The following is a 15,560-nucleotide window of genomic DNA, read 5'->3' as shown; positions in this document are numbered from 1 at the left end:
ATACCTTCATAATGACAGAACAGAAAAATACATTTAAAGTTGTGGTTTTCAAGACTGAAAATCAGCAAATTATCAAAGATGAGAGAATCTAATTTTACATATTATGTTCAAACATTGTATTTGGGTGGTGTATGATAAATTATTATTACAGAAAATTTAATTATTTTAATTTCATCATATAAATCACCGTATTCATAATATAAATATTTTTTACCATTTCTTCAAGCCATTTCTATACTCATACAGAAATTCTTAAGTTCTTTTTTTCAAAAATTTCAATAATTTACTGTTATTTTATTTATTTAATTTTACTTATTTATTTATTTATTTATGGCTGGGTTGGGTCTTTGTTGCTTCACCCGGGCTTTCTTTAGTTGCGGCGAGCGGGGGCTACTCTTCGTTGCGGTGCACGGGCTTCTCATTGCGGTGGCTTCTCTTGTTGCAGACCACGGGCTCTAGGCAGGCGGGCTTCAGTAGTTGTGGCACTCGGGCTCAGTAGTTGTGGCTCACAGGTTCTAGAGTGCAGGCTCAGTAGTTGTGGTGCTCGGGCTTAGTTGCTCCGTGGCATGTGGGATCTTCCCGGACCAGGGCTCGAACCCTTGTCCCCTGCATTGGCAGGTGGACTCCCAACCACTGCGCCACCAGGGAAGCCCCTATTTCACTTTTAAAACTAAAACATATATCTATACATATCAGAAAATGTTTTTTTTTGAAACTGAGAAACACTGCATGTGAAATGTACAACCAAAGTGAGGTTTCAATAAAATATGAGGCAATTAGAACAATGAAAGGAAAATGTCTGACAATGAATAAGATTCACAGACATAAAATCTCAAAACTAATTTTTATACAGACTACTTTTTGGGTACTATAGATTGAGGTATAACCTTGATTGAAGAGAGATCTGAACAAATTTAGCAACGAGTCGTCATTTTCTGTTATTTTAAAATAACAGTCCAGGGACTTGCCTGGTGGCACAGTGGTTAAGGATCCGCCTGCCTATGCAGGGGACACGGGTTCGAGCTCTGGTCCGCGAAGATCCCACATGCGGCAGAGCAACTAAGTCCGTGTGCCACAGCTACTGAGTCTGCGCTCTAGAGCCTGTGAGCCACAGCTACGGAGGCCTCGGGCTGAAGCCCACTCGCCACAACTACTGAAGCCCGCGTGCTTAGAGCACGTGCTCTGCAACAAGGGAAGCCATGGCAATGAGAAGCCTGGGCACTGCAACAAAGAGTAGCCCCTGCTCACCCCAACTAGAGAAAGCCTGCGCGCAGCAACAAAGACCCGACGCAGCCAATAAATAAATAAATAAAAGTGAAATAGGTAACTCTTATGTTTCTATAAACTTTTACTAACATTTTTTTTTACTAATATCTCTTTAAAATTAATATATTTTTCCACCAATGAACATGGTTTGTTCTTTATTGGAGAATTTTATTTGTTTCATTTAACTTTTCTGATACATATCATATCTTAAGTAAATTAAATGTAATTGATTTAATGGCATTTAGTTGAGATTTCTACCATGTGTCTGAGAGTGGTTCTGAGGTCATATTTGATGTGTTTCATCAATATATTCTATCTTTGGGCATGTCCAGAAAATATGGCGTATAATCTTTGAATTACTCCAAAAAATGTCATTGCTATCAGCACAATTGAAACTATGTCTTTTAGTAAACCCAAATTATGTACAATACTTGGCCAAAGAATATTTCTGGATTTTTGGCTCGACTTTTGCCTTGTATACCTTTCTTTGTTAATCACATTAGCACCATGACCATAGATTTATCCTTGGCAATCTTTTTTTTTTTTTTTTTTTTTTTGCGGTACATGGGCCTCTCACTGTTGTGGCCTCTCCCGTTGTGGAGCACAGGCTCCGGACGCGCAGGCTCAGCGGCCATGGCTCACGGGCCCAGCCGCTCCGCGGCATGTGGGATCTTCCCAGACCGGGGCATGAACCCACGTCCCCTGCATCGACAGGCGGACTCTCAACCACTGCACCACCAGGGAAACCCCTTGGCAATCTTTTAAATCAATGTTCAAAACTGAAAGCTGTTTTTTCGTTCTTCATTCAAATCAGACTTGTATTTTGGAATTCTGATTTGCATAGGGTATAGCACCCTAATACATACTGTACTCTGGTTGCAATAACTGGAAAAAGCCAAATAAATTACAAATACCATATTTTAAAGATACTGAAGAGCTGTGGAAGCAACAATGACTAGAAGAATTGGAATTCAGATAGGGAGTATCCCTTCTAAGTTGAGTTGATAGTCACTGGATGTTTTCTTCCCTGGGAACATTTGCTCATTCTGTGCGTGAGTTGAGTATTGAGCTTGACCCATGCAGAGACCTTATATTGGTAGAAAAAGGAACCACATGTCTTTTGGCAGTTAAGTGGGGCTGTTGTGAGAAACTGGGGACTCGAAAACACAGCTGTTTGTAACCATAGGACATTTTCTGAGTTCTGAGTCTGAGTGTGAAAGGCTGGGAAGCTAAGCAGAGGGCTTCCAAAAGGCCAAGTGAAATCTCTTATAATCTTGAGATGCTTAGGACACAAAGTCCAATTAGAGGAATGAGGCCTGATGCAAAAACATAGCTGATATTCCCCTCAAGAAAATTTCTAGACTTTGAAGCTGTGGGAGTAAAGAGGAGGTAGGAAAAAAAGCTAAAGTGCCAGGTGCAGAGCCTCTAAAGGGCAGAACCGAATCTCCAGTGAGCCTTTCAGGATTGGGGAGACAGAGAGCCATTAGACTCAGTCAAAAGCCCAGGAAAGCCCAACCTGAAAGCAAGAATGAGTCGGAGGTGGACTGAATCATACTGAAACTGTCACCCAGCTCTGTCATAGTTAACTTGTAACTGGATTGAGGTGACCAGTCCCTTATCCTGTCTGCCTAACAGAGGAAAGATGGAACTTTCTGTGATAGGAGATATCATACAGACCTTCTACATGACTTTAACAATGTCTGGCACACAATAAAAAGTCACTAGACATGCAAAGAGGTAGGAAAATGAGACTGATCATCAGACAGACAATAAAAACTGATCAATACATGATCCAGATGTTGGAGTATAAGACAAAGACTTTATTTATTTTTAATTAATTTATTTTTGGCTGCATTGGGTCTTTGTTGCTGCGTGCGGGCTTTATGTAGTTGCAGCGAGTGGGGGCTACTCTTCGTTGCAGTGCATGGGCTTCTCATTGCGGTGGCTTCTCTTGTAGAATAGCATGGGCTGTAGGTGTGTGGGCTTCAGCAGTTGTGGCACATGGGCTCAGTAGTTGTGGCTCGTGGGCTCTAGAGTACAGACTCAGTAGTTGTGGTGCCTGGGCTTAATTGCTCCGCAGCATGTGGGATCTTCCTGGACCAGGGATTGAACCTGTGTCCCCTGCACTGGCAGGTAGATTCTTAACCACTGTGCCACCAGGGAAGTCCCCAAGACAAGGACTTTAAATAATTATAATTAATTAAAATGATTAAAGAAAATAGAGGAAAATATGGACAAAATGAATTAAAAATAGACATTTTCAATGGAGAATTGAAATTCCCAAAAAGGAATCAAGTGATTGATTTGAGAACAATAGAGAGAAGGTAATATTGGCAAAAATTGGGATTCTTTTATTAACAGAATAACAGTTAATAAGCAGAATTGACACATATAATTTCACCCAGTCAAAAAACTATATATAAAAGTAAAACAGGGCTTCCCTGGTGGCACAGTGGTTGACAGTCCGCCTGCCGATGCAGGGGACACGGGTTCGTGCCCCGGTCCGGGAAGATCCCACATGCCGCGGAGTGGCTGAACCTGTGAGCCATGGCCGCTGAGCCTGCGCGTCCAGAGCCAGTGCTCCGCAACGGGAGAGGCCACAACAGTGAGAGGCCCGCGTACCGCAAAAAAAAAAAGAAGAAAAGAAAAAAAGTAAAACAAATTAATCGAGCTCTTGCTAGAAGCAAATCTACCAATAAACATGAGTAATTAATGTTACAAGGTAAATTTTTACCAAGGTAATTTTTCTGGGAAGAAAGAATCATTAGCGTTTCAACACTGATGGCAACAACGTAAGAAAAGTCTGTCATCAAATACTTTATTGGTATTTACAGGCACTTAAGACAATGAGGGGTCAAATAACCTTTTTAGTTGCAGCCTGCCAGGGTTTCTGTCCTGGGGCATTAGAGGGAATCAGAGATGGGGTAGGTTACCTTTGAAAATTCAAAAACAGCAGCAGTTTTCATGGGGAAGGGGTCACTTGTATGAGCAAACTGTCTTTGTAAAAATGTCAACTGAGGAAAAAAATGATGTATTACTGTGATTTGAAAGAAAATGAAAAATCTAATATTCCAGTTAGTTCAAGTTATTTTGCTTGAATTGTTAAATTTTTCTTGGAAATTAAGGCATGACAGAAGCATGGGATACAGAGGGGGAAAGCATGGGATCTGGAGTTTGAGAGACCTAGGATGAAATCCCAGCCCCACCATGTTCCAGATATAGGACCTTGGCAAAGTACTGCCCCCTCACATGCTCAGTTTTACCCAGATGTAAAGGATGAGACAGTATCCGTAAGGTGTCTCATATAATACTTGGATATAAAAAGGTGTCAATGGGTGGTGGTGCTAATTCTTACTATTGTGGTGGAACTAATATTTGAAGATTAAATGCTCATTTTGAAGACTTTGTTTTTAATTTGGACTTCTTTGAGTAGATTTGCTTTTACAATGCTGTAGGAATAAAGAGCAATATAATGGAATATAAAATGTGGCATCTAAGCACTGGTCACACACTCAGGACAGACACAAAACTTTACATCTACTTCTGAATATTGAATAGGAAATTTAGACATGTAAAAATGAATTTACATCTATATATTTTTCAAAACAAAACAGAGAAGCTGGAATGTAACAACAGAAATAAACTAGTAGTACAATGTCAGAAGTGGAGATGTTTGAGATTTTGTGTTATAACTAATCTTCTGCATTATGAATTTTAAGTAAAACAAGAGGATGTGCTGAAAAAACAGGTTCCTCTGGCCAACCAAGTGGATTGACAATTCTGAAAATGCTGCTGTTATTAAGAGATGGGACAGGTTTAAACAAACAGGGACAATAGCTTATATCCTCTGTTAAAAGAAGTGCTCACAGATTTCCACTGCAAATGGTACAGAGAATGTTGTTTGAAGGGAGAGTTCCTTCTGGAACTACCTCCTGATGAGGACTGAGGGAAGATGACTGGTTGGAGCTGGGGCTTCCAAGTTGAGCCTGTAGCTCATTTTTGTGTAAAACCCCCATGCATCACCATTTACCAAGAAAATGAAAAATAAACTTGAGTTTCCTTTCTTTACTTGAAAAAAAAGAAAGAAAAGGAATCAAATAAACATTCTAGGACTGAAAATTACAGTGCCTGAAATTAAGAACTCATTGGATAGATTTAACAGCAGATTGGACATAGATTATAAAATTCAAGAAACGTCAACAGAAAATATCTAAATAGAAATACAAAGAGAATAAAGAACAAAAAAAATTAAGAAAAGAACACAAATGATGAGATCAATCAAAATTCCAATATGCTTGTAATGGAGAGCCAGAGAGAAGAGAGAAGATGGTGGTAGAGGGCATATCTGAAGAAATTAGAGCCAAGAATTTTTCAAAATTGATGAAATACATTGACGCACAGATTTGAGAACTTCAGTGAACCCCAAGTAGGATAAATAAGAACAAACAAACCAAACCAACCAAGCAAAAATGTCATAGGCATATTCTAGTCAAAGAACTTGAATCCAAAGACAGTAGAAAATCTTAAAATCATACAGAAGACACATTACAATTAAAGAAGCAATAATAAGATTAATATGTAGTTTTCCAAAGAAAATATGGAAGGTAGAAGACAATGGAATGACATCTTCAAAGTGTTGGGGAAAAAAAAACTGACAACCTAAAAAAAAAAATCCTTCAAAAATAAAAGTGAAATAAAGACAAAAACTGAACACGTCCAAAGGAGGGCTTCTTGAGTGTGGAGTTCTGGAGTTTGGAGTTTTCCTAAGATTGGTTCAAGATGGCAGAGTAGAAGGACGTGTGCTCACTCCCTCTTGCGAGAGCACCAGAATCACAACTAACTGCTGAACAATCATTGACAAGAAGCACTGGAACTCCCCCAAAAAGATACCTCACATCCAAAGACAAAGGAGAAGCCACAATGAGATGGTAGGAGGGGGGCAATCACAATAAAATCAAATCCCATAACCACTGGGTGGGTGTCTCACAAACTAGAGAACACTTATACCACAAAAGTCCACCCACTGGAGTGAAGGTTCTGAGCCCCACATCAGGTTTCCCAACTTGGGGGTCCAGCAACAGGAAGAGGAATTCCTAGAGAATCAGACTTTGAAGCCTAGTGGGATTTGATTGCAGGACTTTGATAGGACTGGGGGAAACAGAGACTCCACTCTTGGAGGGCACACACAAAGTAGAGTGTGCATCAGGACCCAGGGGAAGGAGCAATGACCCCCATAGGAGACTGAACCAGACCTACCTGCTAGTGTTGGAGGGTCTCCTGCAGAAGTGGGGGGTGGCTGTGGCTCACTGCGGGGACAAGGTCACTGGCAGCAGAAGTTCTGGGAAGTACTCCTTGGCGTGAGCCCTCCCAGAGTCCGCCATAAGCCCCACCAAAGAGCCGGGTAGTCTCCAGTGCTGGGTAGCCTCAGGCCAAACAACCATCAGGGAGGGAACCAAGTCCCACCCATCAGCAGACAAGCAGATTAAAGTTTTACTGAGCTCTGCCCACCAGAGCAACACCCAGCTCTACCCACCACCAGTCCCTCCCATCAGGAAGCTTGCACAAGCCTCTTAGATAGTCTCATCCACCAGAGGGCAGACAGCAGAAGCAAGAAGAACTACAATTCTTCAGCCTGTGGAATGAAAACCATATTCACAAAAAGATAGACAAAATGAAAAGGCAGAGGACTGTGCACCAGATGAAGGAACAAGTTAAAACCCCAGAAAAACAACTAAATGAAGTGGAGATAGGCAACCTTCCAGAAAAAGAATTCAGAATAATGATAGTGAAGATGATCCAGGACCTCGGAAAAAGAATGGAGGAAAAGGTCAAGAAAATGCAAGAAATGTTTAACAAAAACCTAGAAGAATTAAAGAACAAACACCTAGAATAATTAAAGAACAAACAAAGAGAGATGAACAATACGATAACTGAAATGAAAAATACACGAGAAGGAATCAACAGAAGAATAACTGAGGCAGAAGAACAGATAAGTGACCTGGAAGACAGAATGGTGGAATTCACTGCCATGGAACAGAATAAAGAAAAAAGAATGAAAAGAAATGAAGACAGCCCAAGAGACCTCTGGGACAACATTAAACAAACCAACATTCACATTATAGGGGTCCCAGAAGGAGAAGTGAGAGAGAAAGGACCTGAGACAATATTTGAAGAGATTATAGTCAAAAACTTCCTGAACAGGGCTTCCCTGGTGGCGCAGTGGTTGAGAGTCCGCCTGCCGATGCAGGGGACACGGGTTCGTGCCCCGGTCCGGGAAGATCCCACATGCCGCGGAGCGGCTGGGCCCGTGAGCCATGGCCGCTGAGCCTGCGCGTCCGGAGCCTGTCCTCCGCAACGGGAGAGGCCACAACAGTGAGAGGCCCGCGTAACGCATAAAAAAAAAAAAAAAAAAAAAAAAAACTTCCTGAACATAGGAGAGGAAATAACCACCCAAGTCCAGAAAACACAGAGAGTCCCAGGCAGGATAAACCCAAGGAGAAACATACTGAGACACATGGTAATCAAGTTGACAGAAATTAAAGACCAAGAAAAATTATTGAAAGCAACCAGGGAAAAATGACAAATAACATACAAGGGAACTCCCATAAGGTTAACAGCTGATTTCTCAGCAGAAAGTCTACAAGCCAGTGATGAAAGGGAAGAACCTACAACCAAGATTACTCTATCTGGCAAGGATCTCATTCAGATTCGATGGAGAAATTAAAAGTTTTACAGACAAACAAAAGCTAGGAGAATTTGACACCACCAAACCAGCTCTACAATAAATGCTAAAGGAACTTCTCTAAGTGGGAAATACAAGAGAAGAAAAGGACCTACAAAATCAAACCCAAAACAATTAAGAAAATGGTAATAGGAACATGCATATCAGTAATTACCTTAAATGTGAATGGAATAAATTCTCCAACCAAATGACACAGACTCGCAGAATGTATACAAAAACAAGACCCATACATATGCTGTCTACAAGAGACCCACTTCAGACCTAGGGACACATACAGACAGAAAGTGAGAGGATGGAAAAAGATATCCCATGCAAAGCGAAATCAAAAGAAAGCTGGAGTAGCAATATTCATATCAGATAAAATAGACTTTAAAATAAAGAATGTTACAAGAGACAAGAAAGGACACTACATAATGATCAAGCGATCAATCCAAAAATAAGATACACCAGTTATAAATATATATGCACCCAACATAGGAGCACCTCAATACATAAGGCAACTGCTAACAGCTATAAAGGAGGAAATCGACAGTAACACAATAATAGTGGGGGACTTTAACACCTCACTTACACCAATGGACAGATCATCCAGACAGAAAATTAATAAGGAAACATAAGCTTTAAATGACAAAATAGACCAGAGAGATTTAATTGACATTTATAGGACATTCCATATGAAAACAGCAGATTACACTTTCTTCTCAAGTGTACCTGGAACATTCTCCAGGATAGATCACATCTTGGGTCACAAATCAAAGCTTGGTAAATTAAAAAAAATTGAAATCAAGCATCTTTTCTGACCACAATGCTATGAGATTAGAAAACAATTACAGGGGGAAAAACGTAAAAATCACAAACACATGGAGGCTAAATAATACATTACTAAATAACCAAGAAATCACTGAAGAAATCAAAGAGGAAATCATAAAATACCTAGAGACAAATGACAATGAAAATACGACAATCCAAATCCTATGGGATGCAGCAAAAGCAGTTCTAAGAGAAGTTTATAGCAATACAATCCTACCTCAAGAAACAAGAAAAATCTGAAATAAAAAATCTAACCTTACACCTAAAAGAACTACAGAAAGAAGAACAAAAGAACCCAAAGTTAGTAGAAGGAAAGAAATCATAAAGATCAGAGCAGAAGTAAATGAAATAGAAACAAAGAAAACAATAGCAAAGATCAATAAAACTAAAAGCTGGTTCTTTGAGAAGATAAAATTGATAAATTAGCCAGACTCATCAAGAAAAAGAGGGAGAGGACTCAAATCAATAAAATTAGAAATGAAAAAGGAGAAGTTATAATGGACACCACAGAAATACAAAGCATCATAAGAGAGTACTACAAGCAACTCTATGCCAATAAAATGGACAACCTGGAAGAAATGAACAAATTCTTAGAAACGTATAACCTTCCAAGACTGAACCAGGAAGAAATAGAAAATATGAACAGATCTTTCGCAAATAATGAAATTGAAACTGTGATTAAAAATCTTCCAACAAACAAAAGTCCAGGACTAGATGGCTTCACAAGTGAATTCTATCAAACATTTATAGAAGAGCTAACACACATCCTTCTCAAACTCTTCCAAAACATTGCAGAGGAAGAAACACCCCCAAACTTATTCTATGAGGCCACCATCACCCTGATGCCAAAACCAGACAGAGATATTACAAAAAAAGAAAATTACAGACCAATATCACTGATGAATATAAATGCAAAAATCCTCAACAAAATACTAGCAAACACAATCCAGCAACACATTAAAAGGATCATACACCATGGTCAAGTGAGATTTATCCCAGGGATGCAAGGATTCTTCAATATACACAAATCAATCAATGTGATACACCATATTAACAAATTAAGGAATAAAAACCATATGATCATCTCAATAGATGCAGAAAAAGCTTTTGACAAAATTCAACACCCATTTATGATAAAAACTCTCCAGAAAGCGGGCATAGAGGGAACCTACCTCAACACGATAAAGGCCATATACAACAAAATCACAGCAAACATCATTCTCAATGGTGAAAAACTGAAAACATTTCCACTAAGATCAGGAACAAGACAAGGATGTCCACTCTCACCAGTATTATTCATCATAGTTTTAGAAGTCCTAGCCATGGCAATCAGAGAAGAAAAAGAAATAAAAGGAATCCAAATTGGATAGAAGAAGTAAAATTGTCACTGTTTGGAGATGACATGATACTATACATAGAGAATCCTAAACAGGCCACCAGAAAACTACTAGAGCTCATCCATGAATTTGGTAAAGTTGCAGGATACAAAATTAATGCACAGAAATCTCTTGCATTCCTATACAATAACAATGAAAGATCAGAAACAGAAATTAAGGAAACAATCCCATTTACCACTGCAACAAAAAGAATAAAATACCTAGGAATAAGCCTACCTAAAGAGGTAAAAGACTTGTACTCAGAAAACTATAAGACACTGATGAAAGAAATCAAAGATGACAAAAACAGATGGAGAGATATACCATGTTCTTGGATTGGAAGAATCAATATTGTGAAAATGACTATACTACCCAAAGCAATCTACAGATTCAATGCAGTCCCTATCAAATTACCAATGGCATTTTTTACAAAACTAGAACAAAAAGTCTTAAAATTTGTATGGAGACACAAAAGATCCCGAATAGCTAAAGTAATCTTGAGGGAAAAATACGGAGCTGGAGGAATCATACTCCCTGACTTCAGACTATACTACAAAGCTACAGTAATCAAGACAATATGGTCCTGGCACAGAAACAGAAATATAGATCAATGGAACAGGTTAGAAAGTCCAGAGATAAACTCACGCATCTACGGTCAACTAATCTATGACAAAGGAGCCATGGATATACAATGGAGAAAAGACAGTCTGTTCAATAAGTGGTGCTGGGAAAGCTGGACAGCTACATGTAAAAGAATGAAATTAGAGCACTCCCTAACACCATACACAAAAATAAACTCAAAATGGATTAAAGACCTAAATGTAAGACCAGACACTATAAAACTCTTAGAGGAAAACAGGAAGAACACTCTTTGACATAAATCACAGCAAGTACTTTTTTTGACCCATCTCCTAGAGTAATGGAAATAAAAGCAAAAATAAACAAATGGGACCTAATGAAACTTAAAACCTTTTGCCGAGCAAAGGAAACTATAAACAAAATGAAAAGGCAGCCCTCAGAATGGGAGAATATATTTGTAAATGAATCAACGGACAAAGGATTAATCTCCAAAATATAAAAACAACTCATGCAGCTCAATATGAAAAAAAACCAAGCAACCCAATCAAAAAATGGGCAGAAGACCTAACTGGACATCTCTCCAAAGAAGACATACAGATGGCCAAGAAGCACATGAAAAGCTGCTCAACATCACTAATTATTAGAGAAATGCAAATCAAATCTACAATGAGGTATCACCTCACACTGGTTAGAATGAGCATCATCAGAATATCTACAAACAACAAATTCTGGAGAGGGTGTGGAGAAAAGAGAATCCTCTTTCACTGTTGGTGGGAATGTAAATTGATAGAGCCACTATGGAGAACAGTATGGAGGTTCCTTAAAAAACTAAGAATAGAATTACTATATGACCCAGCAATCCCACTACTGGGCATATACCCAGAGAAAACCATAATTCAAAAATAATTATGCATGACATGCACCCCAATGTTCATTGCAGCACTATTTACAATAGCCAGGTCATGGAAGCTACCTAAATTCCCATCAACAGACAAATGGATGATGAAGACGTGGTGTATATATACAATGGAATATTACTCAGCCATAAAAGGGAATGAAATTGGGTCATTTGTAAAGATGTGGATGGACCTAGAGACTGTGATACAGAGTGAAGTAAGTCAGAAAGAGAAAAAAAAAATCATATATTAATGCATATATGTCGGATCTAGAAAAATGGTACAGGTGAACCAGTTTGCAAGGCAGAAATAGAGATACAGGTGTAAAGAACAAACATATGGATACCAAGGGGGGAAAGTGGGAGTTCTGGGGGTGGTGTGATGAATTGGGAGATTCAGATTGACATATATACACTAATATGTATAAAATAGATAACTAATAAGAACCTACTGTATAAAAAATAAATAATTAAAATAAAATTTTAAAAAATCCCCCCAAAAAAGACAAAAGCTGAGGACATTCATCACTAATATGCCTACAATATAAGAAAAACTAATTTAGGGTAGACTATCATAAGTTCAGGATGCATACTGCAATCTCTAGGGTAAACACTGAAAGAATTATAAAAGAATGTATAACATAAAAAGGTGATAGAGGTGAAAAAAATAAAATAAAAAATATCTGATTAATTTTAAAAAGGCAAGTAAGCAATGTAAAAGAACAAAGAAATAATGACACAGAGAAAACAAATAGCAAGATGGTAGATTTAAGCCAAACTATATCAGTGATTACATTAAGTGTAAATGACCAAACAATAACATTAAGAGACAATGTTTGTCTGATCAGATAAGAAGCAAAACCCAACAATTTGCATTTTATGAGATACACTTTATATAAAAGGATGCAGACAGGTTGAAAGTGAAAACATGGAAAAGATATACTATATAAAGATTAATTAAAAGAATGCTGGTGCAGCTATATTAATATCAGACAAAGTGTACTTTGAGTCAAGAAGTATTAATAGAGAAGAAAAGGGACATTTCTTAGTGATGAAAGAGTCCATCCAAAACACATATATAGCAAATCTAAATTTATATGCACCCAATAATAATACATCCTCAAAAATATGTAATGGAAGGGCTGACGGGACTAAAAGGGAGAATAGACAAATCTACAGATTGGAGATTTAGTATATTTCTCTCAGAAACTGATACAACACATAGACAAAAATTCAGTAAGGATATAAAGTGTTTAAATGGCACAATTAATCAACTGCATCTAATTGACATTAATAAAACATAATATTCAACAACATTCTTTTTAGGTGAAATGGAACATTTAAAATATGATATAGCAGAAAACAAGTCTCAGCAACTTTCAAAAATTGACCTAACCTGATTCTCTGACCACAGTGAAATTATACTGGAAACTGGAACAACAGATAAATAGAAAATCCTCCAAATATTTGGATTTTAAACAATTCAGTCTTAAATAACCCACGAGTCATAGAGGAAATCACAATGTAAATTATAAAATATTTGAGCTGAATGATACTGCATTTTCATTATCATTTAGCTCCAAATATTTTATTTGTTTTTAAAATTTATTTATATTGTTTTTTTGGTAAGTTTTTTTTTGTTCTTCTTTTTTGGCTGCACCATGCAGCATGTGGGATCTTAGTTCCCCAACCAGGGATCGAACCCTCACCCCCTGCATTGGAAGTGCAGAGTCTCAACCACTGGACCACCAGGGAAGTCCCTTATTATACTATTATACTTGTGAGAGTCAGCTAAAGCAATGTTTAGAAAGGAAATTGCAGCTTTAAGTAAATATATTAGAAAAGAGGAAATGTTTAAAACCAAATGATCTAAGTCTCCATCTCAAGAAGCTACAGGGACTTCCCTGGTAGTCCACTGGTTAAGACACCATGCTTCCACTGCAGGGGGCACGATTTTGATCCCTGGTGGAGGCATGGCCAAAAAAATAGGAAAAAAAAAAAAGTAGAAGACGCTACAAAAAGAAACACAAATTAAACCTAAGGAAAGTTGAGGAAAAGAATAAGAAATAAGAGCAGAGATCAATGAAAATAAAACAGACATTCAAAAGATAATATCAACTAAGCCAAAAGTTGCTTCTTTGAAAAGATTGATAAAATTGGCAAATAACCAGCAAAACTGATAAAGAACAATAAGATTGAAAAACCAAATTATCAATATACATAGCAATAGGGGAAGTAATTATAGGAAATATTTAAAAGATAATAAACCTGAAATGGGCAAATTCTTTGAAAGATATAACAATTCTGACACACAAAAAAAGTAAAAATTAGAATCTTTCTCTCTATATTAAATAATATGGACCCATAATTAAAACCTTCCCACAAAGAAAGTTCCAAATCCAGATGACTAGTGAATACCTTCAGAATTTAAGGAAGAACTAATACCATTAGTCAAAAACTCTTCCAGGGAATAGAAAAAAGAGCAAAGCCTTCTCAATTTATTTTGTGAGAACACCATAGCAATGATACTTGATAAGGGCATTACAAGAGAGGAAAATTACACACCAATATCTTTCATGAACATAGATGCAAAAATCCTAAGCAAGATTCTGACAAACTTATTTCTATGATATACAAAAGGGATAATGCATTCCAAGTGAGAAGGTTTTATTCTAACAATGCAAGTTGTGGTTTAATATTAAAAAGCAGTCCATGTAATTCACCACATTAGCAGAATAAAGAAAAACTAATAGATATCATACCCATTTATGATAAGAAGTCTCAGAAAATGAGGAATGAAAAACTTCCTTATTCTGATGAAAGTTACTTGCCGAAAGCTCTACAGCTAACCTTATTCTTAATTATGAAACATTGAAACCTTTACCCCTGAGATCAGAAACAGATAAGGATGCCTGCTATCACCATGTCATTCAACATTTTACTGGAAGTCCAGCCAGTAAAGAAAGAAAGAAAACAATTCTAGCAATAAAGAAAGAAAAAGAAATGTGTTAAAAAGATTGGAAAGGAAGAAGTAAAACATCAATATTTGTAGATGATTGCATATGAATCCAAATTGACAAAATATTAGAATTAAAAAGTGAACTTACCAAGGTCACTGGGTACAAGATCAATATGCAAAAACAATGGTATATCTATATAACAGCAGCAAACAGAAAACAAAACAAAACAAAATAATATCATTTACTATAGTATGCACACACACAAATTCTATTAATAAATCTAATGAAAGATGTGCAAGGCTTTCTAAACTGAAATATCTTAAGATATTCTTAGGGAAGATCCAAGTAAATAAAAGATCCAAGTAAATAAAATCCACATTCATGGATTGGAAGTCTCAACGTTATTAAGATGTCAGTGCTCCTCAAACGGATCTATAGGTTCGATGCAATCTCAGTTATAATCTAAGCAGGGTTATCCTTATGGAAGTTGACAGCTGATTCTGAAATTTATATAGAAATATAAATGACTTAGACTAGCCAAGGCAGTCTTGACAGAACTTAATTTTGAGGACTTACACTTCCAGACATCAAGACATATTTTTTTTAATATAATGCTTGATTCAGTTTGCTAATATTTTGTCTAGGGTTTTTTGTGCCTATGTTCATGAGAGATATTGATCAGCAGTTTTATTTTTTTGAAATATCTTTGTCTGGCCTTGATACCACAATAATGCTGATCTTATAAACAAGATGGGATGTTTTCTCATCTATTTTCTGAAAGAGTTTTGTGTATGATGGTTGTCTAATCTCATTCGTGAGGGCTCAACTCCCATGACCTAATTACCTCAAAAGGCTCCACTTTGTAATAACCATCACATTGAGGAGGGGGCAGGATTTTGACAGATGAATTTTGGGGGACACAAACATTCAAG

The sequence above is a fragment of the Phocoena sinus genome, chromosome 1 (assembly GCF_008692025.1).
Source record: "Phocoena sinus isolate mPhoSin1 chromosome 1, mPhoSin1.pri, whole genome shotgun sequence".
NCBI lineage: Eukaryota > Metazoa > Chordata > Mammalia > Artiodactyla > Phocoenidae > Phocoena > Phocoena sinus.
This window is presented reverse-complemented; position numbering follows the sequence as displayed.